Source organism: Oreochromis niloticus, linkage group LG9 (assembly GCF_001858045.2).
Source record: "Oreochromis niloticus isolate F11D_XX linkage group LG9, O_niloticus_UMD_NMBU, whole genome shotgun sequence".
Taxonomy (NCBI): domain Eukaryota; kingdom Metazoa; phylum Chordata; class Actinopteri; order Cichliformes; family Cichlidae; genus Oreochromis; species Oreochromis niloticus.
Genome location: NC_031974.2, coordinates 5,423,775 through 5,441,536, shown reverse-complemented (window position 1 = coordinate 5,441,536; position 17,762 = coordinate 5,423,775). Strand labels below are relative to the sequence as shown.

The following is a 17,762-nucleotide window of genomic DNA, read 5'->3' as shown; positions in this document are numbered from 1 at the left end:
ACGTTGCGTCCAGATGAACAGAATCAACTTTTGGAGAGTCTTTAAACTTCTAGTTTCTCACTGTGAGGGTCCACTAGCGTCTGAGTGAGGTCCATTTTCATCTTCTAACTGCAGCTTTAACAACACTGATTCTAGCAGGATTTGTAAAAAGCATTTTGACAGTAACACACAAGACTGGACAGTTTTTGTTCTGAGGGTTTGCAAATAGTTTGTCTCTATGTGTTTATCTGCATTCATGTTGTTCCTCTATTAGAAAGTCAATGTACAGATGTTTATTCCTGCAGTGACTGCTGTTCTTCAGCCTGTAGAAGCCATCCTGTAGCTGCTGGAACAAGTCAATCTTGCAGTGTGCAGCCTAACAAAGATCTGTTTTGTGTCCCAGCTGATCAGCAGGAGGAGAAGAGTCTGACGGAGCAGCAGAGGAACATTTTCAGCCATCTGGAATCAGCTGAGTCACTACAGAGGAAACAACGAGCTCGACACAGATGGTGAGGGAAATATTGCTGTTTTACTGAAAAATTTACATGATATTTAAGAACCCAATGATTAGGGATGGGTATTGATAAGATTTTCATGATTCTGATATTATTTTCGATTCTGTTTAACGATTCGATTCTTTATTGATTCTTATTTTTAAAAAAGGAGAACACTAAGGTCGATTAGCTTAGAACTTTGTTTTATATCTTCTCTTTGAACAAGATAGAAATTGAAGAGTAACATGGCCTTACAAACCCAACAGTGAGATCTTAAGAGATCCACAGCCTACGGCTCTTCGATTGGGTGTCACAGGGTCCCCGGGGAAAAAAAAATTTATATGTAACATAATAAAATAAATATTCTTCTGTAGCAATAACAAAGTATAACATAAATTATTCTGTAGCAATTACACAAGAATATCCAGTAATGTCCCTGCCTACAATTAAACACATTCACTTACCGAAAATCGGGGGCATCTGCTGTGGCAAATGGGTGCAAGCCTTTTACCACAAACTTAGTCACTGCTCGGTGACATTCGTCTATCCTGGCCTGAAAGGAGACGCTAATGGTAGACTGCAGCGACAACTGCCAGCCAGACTCTCTCTCTCATCATGGTCACCTAAATGCACAGTGATGGCAGGTTTTGTAATAAGGCAGATCGCGCTAACATAATATGCACTGTTAGTTGATTATTTACCCGCCGCATTAACGGGAGAGGACGTGCAAACGTTACCGCTGCTGGTGGGTTGAGATTCACGAGTCCGGAGCGGAATTAAAAACACGACATTCATTTAAGGTTATCGCATGTTTTTTGAGCAAATGCTTTTGCATATTCGTAGTGTTTCCTCCTTTAAATGAAATATCTACTTTGCAAGTATTGCAAGTTGCCCTGTTGTCATCCGCTCTCGTAAAGTATAACCAAACTTTTCAGAGTTTGAGCCGCTTAGGCGCCGTGTTTCCTGCCAGGTAAATGATGCTCCGCAACGTGGTGACATCATTCGAGGTGACTGGAATCGATAAGGGAATCGTTTGTAAAAATGGCAAACAATTCCAATTAATTGAAACAGTGGGAACCGGTTCTCAACAAGAACCAGTTTTCGATTCCCATCCCTACCAATGATAACAAAAAAGTGTCAAAAGACTCATATTACAAGCAGACCGGAGCAATGGAAGTTTTTGCACTGAAAAGTACTACATTAGATTTGTTATCACTTAGTAATATTAATTGGAAATTTTATAAATATATAACAGAACAAAAACATGAGAAAGGATAGACCTGGTAAATATTAATGACCATTCTTTATGTCTTAAGATGATACAATGCATATTTGGTTATGAGCTCCAGAGAGGGCATGATTTTACAATCTTCGAAATGTTATTACTAGGTTTTTTTGTTGTTGGATATGTAATGTGCTACTACCACCAGTAGGTGGTGGCAATTGACTTTAAGGATGTTTGGCAATGCCAAAGCTCCAGCTGTTTTCAAAGATTAAGCTCTTTTTCAGGACCAACATGGACCGAGAAGTCAGCGCTCGCAGGAGGCCGACAAACCTCACAGAAGAAAGAGAGAGAAAACATACACTTGTGACGAGTGTGGGAAAGATTTTACTAGGAAGAATTCACTAAAAAAGCATCAGGTCAACCACACTGGAGACAGACCATTCAGCTGTGGAGACTGTGGAAAGTCTTTTATGCAGGCTTCACACTTAAAATCACACCAACTCATCCACACTGGAGAGAGACCATTCAGCTGTGACGAGTGTGGAAAGTCTTTTAGGCATTCTTCAAATTTAAAAACCCACCAACTCATCCACACTGGAGCGAGACCGTTCAGCTGTGGCGAGTGTGGAAAGGCTTTTACCCAGTCTGCAGGCTTAAAAAAACACCAACTCATCCACAGTGGCGTTAGAGCGTACACCTGTGATCAGTGTGGCAGAGCTGTTACTCAGCGTAGCCACTTAAAGAATCATCTAGTTACCCACTCTGGAATGAAAGCCTACAGCTGTGACATTTGTGGAAAAACTTTCAGTCACATTGACAGCCAAAATACACACCTACGCATTCACACCAGACATGATGTGTACAGCTGTAATCAGTGTGGTAAACTATGTTTAACAGGCACACACTTACAACGCCACATGTTTACCCACTCTGAGGAGAGACCTTATAAATGTGACCTGTGTGAGAAGACTTTTAAATCTCCACATGACCTGAGACGACACCAACAAACCCACACCAGAAAGAGACTCTACAAGTGCAGCTACTGTGAGATATATTATTTTTATCTTGTCATTTTAGCCTGACTGTTTGGAACAACTCTGCTCATGCTACATGGAAAAGCAGTTCTGAATGATTATTTAGACTTGAATTAATTTTTTGTACCGTATTTTAGAATTATATTACTGTTATTGAAGTATTAAATTAATATTATTGTAGTATTTCAAACTGTAGCATATTAAACTGAGCTGAGTTTTATAATGTAAACAGTAAAATGTAATTGAAAGTTGGCAGAGATGCTCTTTATTTCAGGCAATGTTCGCAATAAAAATGCTGAAGGACTGACTTACACTGTCTTTGTGTCTTTGTTTACAAGCGGAGCGACACAGATGGATCCAGTTCTCAAGCCTGTCATCACTGTGGGAAAGCGTTTCATTGTGACCTTTGTGGAAAAACTTTCACTCTGCAAAAGACACTGCAATGAATGTGGGAGAGGCTTCACCAGGCCAAAAGACTTAAAAGAGCATGAACACATTCACAGTGGGGTTAAAAAGCACATCTGTGATCAGTATTGGGTCATCCTTCATCAGTGCACGTCAGCTTAAAGTGTATAGACGAGTCTGCACGGGAGAGAAACCATACAAGTGCAGACACAAAACCTTTTCACAATCATGTAATCGTAACAAGCAGGAACGCACATACATGAAAGACAACTTCAGCTGTGAATGAGTTTGAGTAATCTCAGTTTATACTCCATTCACAGATGATCCGATGTTATTAATAAACTGTTTCATTGTTACCAAAGTCCAAAAACATTTACTAAATTATCTCCTCCATGCAAAAATCAGCCTAATTATGCAGGACTGAAATCATTCTATCATTGGATCACAGTGACTCTGAAGAGACAGAAAGATCATCTTCTTGTTTCAGGGTCAGACTTAAAACCCTTGAGATCAGGCTCCACAGAGTTCAGAGTGAACCTCTGATGAGGAAGATCTGATGAGGCAGCTGTGAATGAAAATGTGCCTCTCGTTACATTTTAAGCTTTCTAAACTGTTGTACTGTAGCGTTCGTGTTGAGTGGTTAGCTTTGTTCCAGCAGTTGGATTAAGAATTCTGTTTCCTGTTGTCATGTTTTTATTTAATGCAGTTTGATCCATGTGTTCTGCAGAGGGTTTTCTTTCAGGTTGTTTTTATGAAATCCTGCAACAGTTAAACCAAAATTTATGTGTTAAATAAAGAAATGTTTTACTGACAAAGACTTTGAGCCATGATGTCATTTCCTGTGTACAAGAGGAAAGACTGAAGTGACAAATGGTGACAAATATTTACAGTCAGAGTCAGATGAACTGTTTCAGTGGCACAGTATAAAAAGGGAAGCTGAGGCATCCCAAGGGTAAAGCTGGCATAACTGAACTTTTAATGTTTGATGTGTGTTTTGGCTCTCCTGCGCGCAGTAATTAATAGCTTGACCACAGCTCCTACTGTGTTGCAGACTTTATTTGCAAAATTCCACGACAATGCACTATTGGACTGAGACTCAGGTCGGCTGTGGTCTGTAAATGATGCTCAGTTGGTACTAAGGGACCCAAATTGTGCCAACCAAATAGTCTCCAAACCATTACACCAGCAGCAGAATGGGTCCATGCTTTATGTTGTTTAAGACAAATTCTGCCCCTTAAATCTGAATGTTGCAGAGATTGAAAAATGTTGCCTGGTCTGATGAGTCTCAATCTTCAATTGTCCACTTTTGTTGATCTCGAATGTAAAAGAACTCACCACCACATTAATCACACTCTAGAACTTGTTTTAACATATGGCATAGAAACTGAACATTTAACAGTGTTTTCTGAAAACCGTCACTGATCATTTCCTAAACACATTTAAATTTACAATAATGGATTACACACCAGTGGGGAGTAAATTTCATCACAGTAGATGCTATGCAGATAGCACCGAGCTTTGTCTATCCATGAAGCCAGATGACACACACCAATTAATTAAATTGCTGAAATGTCTTTAAGATATAAAGACCTGGATGACCTCTAACTTTCTGCTGCTGATTGTGCTTGGCCCTTAAATTCCTAGAAATATGGTATCTAACCAGATACTTGGCCAACATTATATACATATTTATTTTTGTCTGGAAACTACTGATCAATTATTCATACGCCCATTAAATCATTGGCTGAACAGACAAGCGCAATCCACTTCAAGAACTAATTTAAATAAAATACAATTTAACAATGAAATTATGCAATATTCTTTACCACATCTGTTGCACATGACCAACATGCTCAGTCATCCAGGTAAGTAAATCCCAAAATGTTGATTCTATTCATCTGAACGTAATGTTTTCACTGGGAGAAACGTTTCATCAATCTTCCAAGTCAGTGGTTCCCAAACTTTTTTTGCTGGGCCCCCCTTTGTTTTACAAGAAAAATGTGCGCCCCCCCCCGGAGATTTTTTAAAACTCCTTTTTTACGTTTACGTGTGGACGAGGAATACAGAGTTCGTCACGCAACGTCAAAGGTATGTGCCTTTTTTCACGTCACGCTGTGCGCCATGTTATTGTTTACATGAGATGAATTGCAGAATGGCAGATAGAGACAAAATACTGTTACTGTTAATCTGACTATCTGCAGTTTTTACACGCTTACATACACACACGCAGTTACTGTCCCTCCATTTAGAAAGGCAGAGGCGTCATGGTGTGATTATTTTACGTGTAGTTGTTTTTTCCTGTGTAATAATATTCAACATTGTTATCAATACATTTTTCAAAAAATGCCTCTCTGTGCAAAATGGGTTTAAAAACATAAACAACTGTGAGATACTGTTTGTCCGTGATTTAGACAGGGGGAACAAATCGTGGCAGGATCAGCCTGATATTATTGTGGTGAGCTCAGACAAGGAGGAGACAGAGGGTTCTTGGGAGCACAGCCGTTTATTTATCTCTACGCCAGAACACTGCCGCTACCTCCTGCTCAGCGCGGCAACCACAGAACAACAACAAAAAGGGCGGTCTCTCACCGGAAACACAGTCGCCGAGAGAGCGCGTCACCCGTCACCATAACAACATGACAACACAAACATAACTGTAATAACAAAACCCCGAACAGCCCTGGCCCGCTACATAGCCCCCACCTAAGGGGTCAGTCGTCCCCGACAACCCCATTACCCAACACAAAGTCCTGCAAATGTCCATGTGTCTTCCTTCGGCGCGCAGGCCGATCTCGACCAGCAGGGGAAGAGTCACTCGGATGAGAACCTGGGGTGCCACCAGCATCCCCTGCCCCGGTGGCTGCTGGAGCGGGTGGTACGGTGAGAGCCTGTCCTGGTGCAACACCGCCACGCGCCCTGGGCCCGGCATGCGGATCCGGTACACCACTTCTGTTAGCCGCCCCACGACTTCCACCGGCCCTTGCCAGTGACAGCACAGCCTGGGGGACACCCCTCTCTTGCGAACCGGGCAGTACACCCAAACCTCCTCAGCCTCCTGTAGCAGTCCCTGGCCACCGACACGTGCCGGTTCCCTGCCTCGGGACGGGGAAAGGCCCTAGAACGTCTCCTCCCACTCTCTCCATCGGGGCCCCACCCGATGCTGCTGCAGGGGGCCAGTGGGGCGTTGAGTGGGGCCCTTCCGTGCCGTACAGGTGTCACAGCAGTGCACATGAAGTTCCACATCCCGTCGACAACTAGGCCAGTAGAACTGTCCCCTGAGACGGCGGAGAGTTTTAGCATTCCCATAGTGGCTGGCCCCCACCAAGCCATGGACAAGCTCGAGCACCTGCGACCGCAGCGACCGAGGCACCAACAGCTGCAGGAGATCCTTGCCCTGTTCGGGGGCCCGTCATCTCCGGTACAGGAGGCCGTCGCGGGTCTCCAGATTGTTGTACTGGGAGTAGTAGGCCTTCACTTCGGGCCCCTGTCCTGACACCCCTGTCCAGCCTGGGCGTCGTGCTGCCTCCAGCCAGGCCCCCACCTGAACCAACGTCGCATCAGCCTCCTGCTCCTGCTTCTGCTTCAGCTGCTGCATGGTCAACGAGAGCCTTCCCCCTCCGCCGGCTGTGGCCCGAGCAGTAATTCAATTCAATTCAATTTTATTTATATAGCGCCAAATCACAACAAAAGTCGCCTCAAGGCGCTTTATATTGTACAATAGATCGCACAATAATAAATACAGAGAAAACCCCAACAATCATATCATATGACCCCCTATGAGCAAGCACTTTGGCGACAGTGGGAAGGAAAAACTCCCTTTTAACAGGAAGAAACCTCCGGCAGAACCAGGCTCAGGGAGGGGCGGCCATCTGCTGCGACCGGTTGGGGTGAAGAAGGAAAACAGGATGAAAGACATGCTGTGGAAGAGAGACAGAAATTAATAACAGATATGATTCGATGCAGAGAGGTCTATTAACACATAGTGAGTGGCTGGAAAGGAAAAACTCAATGCATCATGGGAATCCCCGGCAGCCTACGTCTATTGCAGCATAACTAAGGGAGGATTCAGGGTCACCTGGTCCAGCCCTAACTATATGCTTTAGCAAAAAGGAAAGTTTTAAGCCTAATCTTGAAAGTAGAGATAGTGTCTGTCTCCCGAATCCAAACTGGAAGCTGGTTCCACAGAAGAGGGGCCTGAAAACTGAAGGCTCTCCCTCCCATTCTACTTTTAAATACTCTAGGAACAACAAGTAAGCCTGCAGAGCGAGAGCGAAGTGCTCTAATAGGGTGATATGGTACCACAAGGTCATTAAGATAAGATGGGGCCTGATTATTTAAGACCTTGTATGTGAGGAGCAGGATTTTGAATTCAATTCTGGATTTAACAGGAAGCCAATGAAGGGAAGCCAAAACAGGAGAAATATGTTCTCTCTTCCTACCCAGATAGCAAGGAAACATTGAAACAATGTTGAGTCAATATGAGGCGACGTCATTGAAGCAACGTTGAAGTGTGACGTTGACCCAACGTCATTCTTGCACCCATTTTTAACGTTGAAACAACGTCAGGTTTTGATGTTGAATCAATGTTGAAACCTGACATTGATTCTACGTTATATTTTCTAACACTGTTGACATTGAAACAATGTCAGATTCTGATATTGAAACACTGTTGAGCTATGGTATTGATTTTCCACCTCTTTCGCACAGTTGCTTTTTATTGAAAAAACCCCAAAAAACCAAAAAAGGTCAATAGACATGTATCATTTGCAAAATACTTTATTAAAAGACAAAGTTTCCTATTTACATTTCTATGTTTCACGTCACTTTTTATTATTTACTCCGGGATGGGGATGGATGATGTGCGTCCTGCGCGCCACCCGTACGATCTGGAGCATATCTGAGCCATTTCTGGACTGCTTGAGCAAAGACCAACTCAGACAGAGTTCGCCCCTAGCTGCTACGCCAGGCCATCTAGGACAAAAATAGACACACACACAAAAAAACAAAGACAAAAAAAAGGGAATTAGAGCACATGAATAAGCTCTTGTTAACTGTCTTCAGCAGGGAGAAAGTATGTAAACTCCTAGGCTGATAAACATGAAAGTCACCAGGCGGAAATCAGCAAACTGCCACATTTGATTCCCAAAGAGCTATAAGCTGAAAATGTGATATGTCTTAGCATGGTGTGCCGCGTATCCTTTAAAAAAAAAGAAAACATGGGGTCCTCGGGCTGTACAAAGTGTACAACCCGAGGACAAAACAAGCCGAAGACCAAAGACTCCATCTCCAGATTAACCGGACATGAAAGTCTTGCTATTAAGAAAGACAAAGTAATATAGCAAAAACCAGACATAGGAAATGTGAAACGCACCCAGCACATCAATTGATCCCTTTATTGTTCACTTTAGGTTCATAAAACTACAATAAATGTTAAAACTTACCAAATATGCATCTGCACAGCGCTGTCTCTTTAAATGCCCTTTTTTGCTTTGTCTGGTCCTTGGTTTTTTTCCCCTGCCCAGTTGAGTACAGAGGCCAGCTCCTTTGTAATGGCATAAACCATTACACGGCGGACTCGCACCTCCAGTGTGGTCCAGCAGCACCAATCAACGCAAAGCGTCTCACCTATAGACACATTTTAAGAGATGGAATTAGCGTGTCTCATGTCTTAAATGTGTATGCAAGTGCTTGTGTGTTTACTTCATGTAATTGATGATAGAAACATGTCATTTAGTTTTCCCTAAAGCCTGATTTTCAAGTCATACAAAGAATAAACCAAAGTATTGGCAGTACAATGTATTTCTATTGCCTTTTGTTGGATATTCATTTGTTAGTTCTTGTAACTGCTAAAAGTGTTTACTAGTTTTTGCCTGTCACATATATTTGTTATACCATGTAAACTGTGAAATTCCAAGATTTTCAAACTTGCCTTGTAATAGTGGCCTCACAGAGTCTCTGGAATCTGCAGGAAAAAAAAAAAAAAAAAAAAAAATCACAACAAGATGACATTCAGGAGTATAAATTGGGTTTTTTTTTTAGATAACAGTACAATGACATTGTGATGCAGCTTTAAAGCTTTTTTAAAAGCATACCATCTATAGGGAAGACATCAGACTGCATGCTGGCGAGATCGCAAAGCTGTGTCGGTTTGTGCCAGAGTGGCGAAAGGTGCCGGAAGCTGGGTGGGGCATTATGATGGTTGCTATCAGTGGGCTGGGGGGCAGACTGCGGAGTGATGAGGGCTGTTTAGAAAAAGATAATTTTTTAAGTATTTAAGAATACAGACAACTTGTCAAAAAAGTTTCCTCGTGTCAGACACAGATATGTACACAGACACTAGACAGTATTTTATTACCTGGTATTTTCACTCGAGGGGCCTGGGGAAACCATTTTTTTGTAGGCTGCTCATCCTCTGAGTCCGTATATGTGTACAGGGGATTTGGTCTAAAGAAAAGAAATTAAAAACGGTCTTAAGTAATTGTAAATATGCTTTTGGCATATTGTTTCCTAAAGTTAGTTTGATTTCTAACAACACACACAGGAAACAGAGACGTGCAAGAAGGTACAGTATACAATGAATTTTTGAAGTGCACAAGTGTACACGACTTTGCATTTTTAAAAAGTTTACAAACTTCCACTTTTTGGACTATATTATGTGGTGATATTGCAGTATGCAAGCACCACAGATATGTACAAAAGACAAGATTATAAATTCTTAACAATCAAAGATATGTTTGTGAATAAAAAGGTTTTACTTGTGCTTTCTTTTAAGACTGGTCTGGGTTTCTTCTTCGGACTGAAGGTCAGACGTATCACAGCGTTCACGTGGATATCTCTGAAGACTGCGTTCTGCTTCGTGAAATGTGCCTGGAAATACAAACACAATGTACGGCCAGACATACATTACGTGTGGACAAAAGGTGCAAACGCATAGAAAAATCAGCGGTTTCAAAAATACGCTGGTACGTGTGGACGTAGCCTTATTCATTATTCAAGGCACAAACGGAAAGTCATGTACGCGTGCAACGTACAGTCACGTGGGCATGCTGCGTGAGCATTCAAACTGAGTCTAAAGTTTTCGTGTGCGAATTGAAGCGAGTGCTCTCCAATCATCAAAAGTAACAAAGTCATTGAACACGTTTATACAGTTAACTTTACGTTTATCAATCATATATCACAGATTTAGAATTTTTTGTAGTACTAAGCAACTACAGAGCGAAAGTCTGGGTCAAGCCCCGAGGCGACGGCAAGAACAAAGGAAACCTCGAAGCGTTAAAGCTAGCTTTGTAAGGGAATATAACGAAGAAATTATGAAACGAAAATGTTTTCTTTGTTGATATACTTTGTTCGCAGTGCAATTTATTTGTTGCCGGATTGCAAGAAGTAGACACAATTTCGGGTTCCCACATTTTGTGGGAGCAACGTAAATAACAGTAAAAAAAACTCGTTAATGTACAACATTAACGAGTTTTTTACTGTTATTCAAATGCAAACATGGAAATAACGAGTAGGAAAAAAAATCATTCATTCTTACCTTATACTAATCGTGGTGCAGGCCAGCGCAGTGCATGAACTGATGCCTTCTCCGGTCAATTCTGCTGAGAGTAAATCAAATGTCCCGCTCTACTGTAGAAGACAATGAATACCTGGGGGGATGTACCAATGTGAGAGGGGTGCTGCGGAATAGTCCAAGTGATCGCTGCTTTAATTTCCCCGTCAACTATACATAAATTGCACGTAGACACGATTTTTTAAAGCTGGTGAACTAGACCAAGTCATTGATAACAAATGAACAATAAATCTACTTTCTCTGGTACTTTATACCCGATCAGTTGCAATGCAATTTAATGCTCAACTACAAATCGATGGTTTTGATGGTGACCGGAGCCGAATGATCGTCAACTATAAATAGACGTTTTCTCGACGTTGTTGTTGTCACCTGGTCGACTATAAATAGATCAAATATCAATGACAAAAAAACAACGGTGAATCAACATCGTTACAACGTCTCTATAGTAAGACCGTCGGTTTACCACAGTATTTCAATGTTGTTACAACATTGGCATTTCAACCCCGACCATATACGACGGTTCGGATGAAAAATCAACATAGATTCAATGTCGTCTTGCTATCTGGGTAGTCCCTGTCAGGACTCTTGCTGCAGCATTTTGGATTAGCTGAAGACTTTTCAGGGAGTTTTTAGGACATCCTGATAATAAAGAATTACAGTAGTCCAGCCTGGAAGTAATGAAGGCATGAACTAGTTTTTCAGCATCACTCTGAGACAGGATATTTCTAATTTTAGAGATGTTGCGCAAATGGAAGAAAGCAGTCTTACATATTTGTTTAATATGTGCGTTAAAGGACATGTCCTGGTCAAAAATGACTCCAAGGTTCCTCACAGTGTTACTGGAGGCCAAGGTAATGCCATCCAGAGTAAGAATCTGCTTAGATACCATATTTCTAAGATTTTCAGGGCCGAGTACAATAACCTCAGTTTTATCTGAATTAAGAAGCAGAAAGTTAGCGGCCATCCAGGTCTTTATGTCTTTAAGACATTCCTGCAGTTTAACTAATTGGTGTGTGTTACCTGGCTTCATGGATAGATAGAGCTGCGTGTCATCTGCATAGCAGTGAAAATTTATGCTATGTCTTCTAATGATGCTGCCTAGGGGAAGCATGTATAATGTAAATAGAATTGGTCCTAGCACTGAACCCTGTGGAACACCATAATTGACCTTAGTGTGTGAAGAGGACTCTCCATTTACTTGAACAAATTGGAGTCTATTAGATAGATATGATACAAACCACTGCAGCGCAGTACCTGTAATACCTACAGCATGTTCTAATCGCTCTAATAGGATATTATGATCAACAGTATCAAACGCAGCACTAAGGTCTAGCAGGACAAGCACAGAGATGAGTCCACTGTCAGAGGCCATAAGAAGATCATTTGTAACCTTCACTAAAGCTGTTTCTGTGCTGTGATGAGCTCTGAAACCTGACTGAAACTCTTCAAATAAGCCATTCCTCTGCAGATGATCTGTTAGCTGTTTGACAACTACTCTTTCAAGGATTTTTGATATAAAAGGAAGGTTGGAGATTGGCCTGTAATTAGCTAAGACAGCTTGGTCTAGAGATGGCTTTTTAAGTAAAGGTTTAACTACAGCCACCTTGAAGGCCTGTGGTACATAGCCGATTATTAGAGATAGGTTGATCATACTTAAGATCGAAGAATTAATTAATGGCAGGACTTCTTTGAGCAGTTTTGTAGGAATGGGGTCTAAAAGACACGTTGATGGTTTGGAGGAATTAATTATTGAAGTTAACTCAGAAAGATCAATTGGAGAAAAAGAGTCTAACTTAACATCGATGGTACTAAAAGTAGCTGTAGACGATATTACATCTGTGGGATGATTATTGGTAATTTTTTCTCTAATGATAAAAATTTTATTTGTGAAGAAGTTCATGAAGTCATTACTAGTTAACGTTAAAGGGATTGTTGGCTCAGTAGAGCTCTGACTGTTTGTCAGCCTGGCTACAGTGCTGAAGAGAAACCTGGGGTTGTTCTTATTTTCTTCAATCAGTGACGAATAGTAAGATGTTCTGGCTTTGCGGAGGGCTTTCTTATAAAGCAGCAAACTATTTCTCCAGGCTAAATGATGATCCTCTAAATTTGTGACACGCCATTTCCTCTCCAGCTTACGAGTTATCTGCTTTAGGCTACGTGTTTGAGAATTATACCACGGAGTCAGGTACTTCTGATTTGAGGCCTTAGTTTTCACAGGAGCTACAGTATCCAGAGTCGTACGTAGTGAGGAGGTAAAATTATTAACAAGATAATCGACCTCTGTTGGAGTAGCGTTCAGATAGCTGCTCTGCTCTATGTTGGTACAGGGCATTGAAGATGATAACAGTGGGTGGATTATATTCTTAAACTTAGTTACAGCACTTTCAGAAAGACATCTACTGTGATAAAGTCTACTCTCCACTGCTGTGTAATCAATTATTGTCAATGTAAATGTTATCAGGAAATGATCAGACAGCAGAGGGTTTTCAGGAAACACTGTTACATGTTCAGTTTCTATGCCATATGTTAAAACAAGATCTAGAGTGTGATTAAAGTGGTGGGTGGGTTCTTTTACATTTTGAGAGAAGCCAATTGAGTCTAATAACAGATTAAATGCCATGTTGAGGCTGTCATTTTTAGCATCTACAAGGATGTTAAAATCACCCACAATAATTATTTTATCTGAGCTGAGCACTAAATCAGATAAAAAGTCTGAGAAATCAGAGAGAAACTCTGTGTAAGGCCCAGGTGGACGATATATGATAACAAGTAAGACTGGTTTCTGAGTTTTACAGCTAGGGTGGACAAGGTTAAGCATCAGGCTTTCAAATGAATTAAAAGTCTGTCTTGGTCTTTCGTTAATTAATAGGCTGGTGTGAAAAATTGCTGCCACACCGCCCCCTCGGCCTGTGCTTCGAGGTTTCTGGTAGTTAGAATGACTCGGGGGTGTTGATTCATTTAAACTAACATAATCATCCTGCTGCAACCAGGTTTCTGTAAGGCAGAGTAAATCGATTTGTTGATCAATTATTAAATCATGTACTAACAGAGACTTGGAGGAGAGAGACCTAATATTTAATAATCCACATTTCATTGTTTTACTCTTTGGTTCAGATGTGGATACTGTATTGTTCTTTCTTTGTGATTTTCTATGTTTAAGTTGTTTGTTGCTGGTTTTTGGTTTGTTTTTTGTCATTTTGGGAGCTGACACAGTCTCAATGGAGATGGGTTTTTGGGGGGGTAGCAGGAGGAGAGAAGCTGCAGAGAGGCGTGTAAGACTGCAACTCTGCTTCCTGGTCCCAACTCTGGATAGTCATATTTTGGGGAGTTTAATAAATTGGTCCATATTTCTAGAAATGAGAGCTGCTCCATCCAAAGTGGGATGGATGCCGTCTCTCCTAACAAGACCAGGTTTCCTCCAGAAGGTTTGCCAATTATCTATGAAGCCCACATCGTTTCTGGGACACCACTCAGACAGCCAGCAATTTAAGGAGAACATGCGGCTAAACATGTCACTCCTGGTCTGATTGGGGAGGGGACCAGAGAAAACTACAGAGTCCGACATTGTTTTGGCAAAGTTACACACCGATTCAATATTGATTTTAGTGACCTCCGATTGGCGTAACCGGGTGTCATTACTGCCGACGTGAATTATGATCTTACTGTATTTACGTTTACCCTTAGCCAGCAGTTTTAAATTTCCTTCAATGTCGCCTGCTCTGGCCCCTGGAAGGCAATTGACTATGGTTGCCGGTGTCTCTAGCTTCACATGTCTGAGAACAGAATCGCCAATTACCAGAGTTTGACCCCCGGCGGGTGTGTCGCCGAGTGGGGAAAAACGGTTAGACACATGAACAGGTTGGTGGTGTACCTGGGGCTTCAGTTTAAGACTATGCTTCCTCCTCACCGTCACCCAGCCGCCCTCTTTCCCCAGCTGCTTGGTGTCTGCCGGGGAACAGCTAGCGGGGCCTACGCTATCTTTGGCTGCACCAGCTACAGGGGCCTGGCTAGCTACGGGTGAATGAAGGGTGCGAAGCCGAGTCTCCAATTCAGTAATCCTGGCCTCCAGAGCTGCAAATATGCTACATTTGTTACACAGGTATCATTACTGCTAAAGGAGGCCGAGGAGTAACTAAACATCTGACACAATGAGCAGGAAAGTGCAGGAGGGACAGGTGAAGTAGCCATGGTGCTAACAAGTCGGCTACGAGCTAAGCTAAGCTAGCGAAACAGTACAGAGACAGTGAGTGAATACTTTGGCTATAAATTAGGCAGTGAGCACACAGAAAGGGTGATTCAGATGAAGCACGTTAAGATTATACTATGAAAAAGGGATGTATCAAAAGATTTAAATTAAATTGCTAAGCAGAAAAGCTACTCAGAAACACCACTGTGTTTGAGCAGGAACAGGAAGTGATACTATACCACAGAGCGAGCGAACACCAAGTGACAGCCTGTGAGTGAGTAGTAGCCACGCCCCGTGCCTCCTGGGCCCGCTCTCCCTGCCGTTTCGCGAGGGGCAGCTGGCGTGGGCGCAGACAGATGGGTTGAGCAGAGCCGGTGTCGATGGTGTGCTGAACCAGCCACGTCTGCCTGCAGTCTCTGGTTCCCTGCTTTTGACAGCACTGGAGGGCCAGAGTCTCTGTACCAAGAGTGATAGCCAGCTTCGTGGTGTCAATGCAGGCCCCCCAGCGGGTCAGCAGATCAAGGCCGATGATGCACTGGTCTTGGATGTCAGCAAGCCAGAAGTCGTGCACCAGCTCCAGATCCTTCACTCGGATCCGCAACGGTTTCTTCCCCCACATGTCAGTTCTCTCCCCCGTCACTGTCATCAGCTGGGTGTCGGTGGGCGACCAACCCATCACAAGCGGCCCGGATGTTCCAGGAAACACACCAGGTCGTATTAGGGAAATGGTGGAACCCGTGTCCACCAGGGCCTGGCAGGGCTGGTCCTCAACACAGCAGCTCAGGTAGAGTCCGTTGAGGTGCCCGACTAGGCCCGCCACCGTGCATCGTTCTTGGAGGGGGGGAGGAAGCTGGAGCGGTGGTCCCCTCGCTGTACCGCTCCCCCTCTCATCCCCCTGAGGCCACATAGTTCTGGCCTTCGGGGCGGGCGCCAGGCAGTCGCGCGCCACGTGGCCAGGCTCATCGCACCGGTAGCAGCAGTTGGTCGGTCGACGGGGACGCCTCCAGGGCACCGAGGGCTGCGGCTGGCATATCGCCGCGACCTCCCCCTCACTGTCGCAGCCTGTAGCTCTGATTTGAGGGTAGTTTGGGGGGCGCAACTGCTGGTCAGGTCGCGAGGTGAGCACAAGTTCGGCCCTTTCAGCCTCAAGGAGCGCCTCACGGAGAGTCTGAGGCATGGCCAGGCGGACGTGTTGGCGTAGTTGCTCTGGGAAAAGTCCTCGCAGGAATGCATGCAGGCTAAGCTCCTCACGGGCTGCTGCTGGGAACTCTGGGTAGCCACGACGAGCATACAGCAACACATCCGCTGCAAAGGTGCCCAGGCTCTCCCCCGGCCTACGGCTCCGGTTGGTCAGCTGCTCCCTGCTCTGATCAGTGGAGTGCCGCTGCCCAAATCGCCTCTCGAGTGATGGTGAGGGCCTGGAGCTCATGCTGCTCTGACGGGGCTAGGTCAAGGAGTACCTGCAGTGCATCTCCTTCCAATGCTAGTGCTAGGTGTGTAGCAGCCTCTTCGTCGCTCCAGCCATTATGCCTCGCGGCTAGCTGTACTTGTGAGAGGTAGGGCTCTAGCGGGGTTAGCCCGTTGTATTTCGGTACCTTAGCTGGCGTTGCAGGCATCACTGCTCGCTGTTGGGGGCCCGGCGTGTCGGTCGACAGAGGCAGCCCATGAAGCACTGTCCCAGCGTCGGTCGCGACGGGCCGCTGCCGCGGTGCGCTCGCGCCGTCGGGACCCGTCGGGGGACTTACATGGCCGCTCGCTTGCTCTCTCTTCAATCGTCCACTTCCCAAGCAGCGAATGCTCTCCTCGACGGCTTGCTCCAGCCTCTGAGTGTCTCTCTCCATTCCGGCGAGGGTGAGCTATCCGACTTCTGACACCAATGTGGCGAGCTCAGACAAGGAGGAGACAGAGGTTTCTTGGGAGCACAGCCGTTTATTTATCTCTGCGCCAGAACACTGCCGCTACCTCCTGCTCAGCGCGGCAACCACAGAACAACAACAAAAAGGGCGCTGTCTCACCGGAAACATAGTCGCCGAGAGAGCGCGTCACCCGTCACCATAACAACATGACAACACAAACATAACTGTAATAACAAAACTCCGAATAGCCCTGGCCCGCTACATTATTTTTATCCCACTGTAACTTTACTGCATAAAGAGCTAACATCTCCAAAATGTCAGGAGTAGTTAGTTATTACAAAAAGTGTTTGTGAACTAAAAATCAAGAATATGGGATACTGTTTGCCCGTGATTTGAAGAGCCCAGCGCGTGCTCCCGACGAAGGGAAAAGCAATTATGCAGGGGAGACCCACCTTGGCACTTGTGCAGGTGAAACCAAAGGGAAGATATGCTTCACCATATTTTCTAGTCTTTGGCTTAGAATGAAGTTGGTTTGGAAACATATTCAGCTATGCTTCTTCTCTTGCTTTGTGTTTGTGTGGGCGCCCCGTGCTAGCAGTGTCCAAGCGTTTTTTTTTTTTCCCTTTTCATACCGCGCCCCCCTGCAATGGCTCTGCGCCCCCCTAGGGGGCGGGCCCCACACTTTGGGAAGCTCTGATCCAAGTGACTTCTGAAGAATTATGTGAAAATGGAAAGACCATCTTTGAATGTCTGATATTTGCAGCTAGAATTTTAAACTTTGGGTGAAATGGGGTCAGTGCAACTCTTAAGCATGCATGCAAATGTTCATTAGTCAGCTGTGAGTGATTTGTTTCCCCATTCATCTTTAAATTGCAGATTTTCACTTCAGGAAGCACACAGCCCCACTCCACTGACGACTTGCTGTTGGCCAACACCCTCAACGACTTTTACAGCTGGTTTGATGAGCCATCAAGCAGCCTTGACACCTCCACCTTCCCCAACACTAGAGACAC

General features: G+C 44.0%; 1 long non-coding RNA gene across 1 annotated transcript; it reads left to right on the top strand.

The window, feature by feature from the left end:
* LOC112847837 (uncharacterized) lies at positions 1-3,903 on the top strand. The gene is made up of 3 exons (XR_003221638.1): positions 1-488; positions 1,983-2,742; positions 3,071-3,903. It is a non-coding gene; the product is annotated as an uncharacterized LOC112847837 (long non-coding RNA).
* The last annotated feature ends 13,859 nt before the right edge of the window (positions 3,904-17,762 follow it).